This window comes from Bison bison, unplaced genomic scaffold, assembly GCF_000754665.1.
Source record: "Bison bison bison isolate TAMUID 2011002044 unplaced genomic scaffold, Bison_UMD1.0 scf7180017860010, whole genome shotgun sequence".
NCBI lineage: Eukaryota > Metazoa > Chordata > Mammalia > Artiodactyla > Bovidae > Bison > Bison bison.
The window spans coordinates 24564-25385 of record NW_011490582.1 but is presented as its reverse complement, the minus strand read 5'-3'; positions in this window follow the sequence as shown (position 1 = coordinate 25385).

The window sequence follows — 822 nt, the reverse complement described above, 5'->3', positions numbered from 1 at the left end:
CCTGCCTCTGGTGGGGGATGGGCCAGTCTGCAGCCTGCTTGCTCTCCTCTGGTATTTGCTCAGTCCTTTGTTCTGTGAACAGGCTGGCAGTGCCTTAGGTTAGAGCTTTTCGCGGGAAAGCTCTCTCTCTTGTTTCCTCCCCCCACCCCCCTCTCTGACTATCCCACAGTTTGGGTTGATATCTCGCGTTAGATCCCTCAGATTTTCCCCAGGGTATTCAGGCCCGTTCCCTACCCTAAGCAATGCATCCTGCGCCTCCCAGTTCAGCCCACACTTGCTGGTGGCAAATGCGAGTGTCTGGGCTACTTTTCTGCTGGGAGTTGCCTTTAGGCACATAATCTGTGGGTTTTATTTATTTATTTATTTATATATTTTCCCTCCTGGTTATGTTGGCTTCTGAGATTCCAAAACTCCCCACAGACCCGCCGGTGACAGGGTTTCCTGGTGTTTGGAAACTTCTCCTCTTTTACGACTCCCTCCCTGGGACGGGTCTCCATCCCTAACACTTTTGTCTCTCTTTTTATCTTTTATATTTTGTCCTACCTCCTTTTGAAGAAAATAGGCTCCCATTCTGGGTGCTTGGTGTTTTCTGCCAGCGTTCAGAAGTTATTTTGTGGAATTTGCTCAGCATTCAAATGATCTTTTGATGAATTTGTGGGAGAGAAAGTGGTTCTCCCATCCTATTCCTCTGCCATCTTAGGACTGCCCTTGATGAAAGTGAAAGAGGAGAGTGAAAAAGTTGGCTTAAAGCTCAACATTAGGAAAACTAAGATCATGGCATCTGGTCTCATCACTTCATGGCAAATAGATGGGGAAACAGTG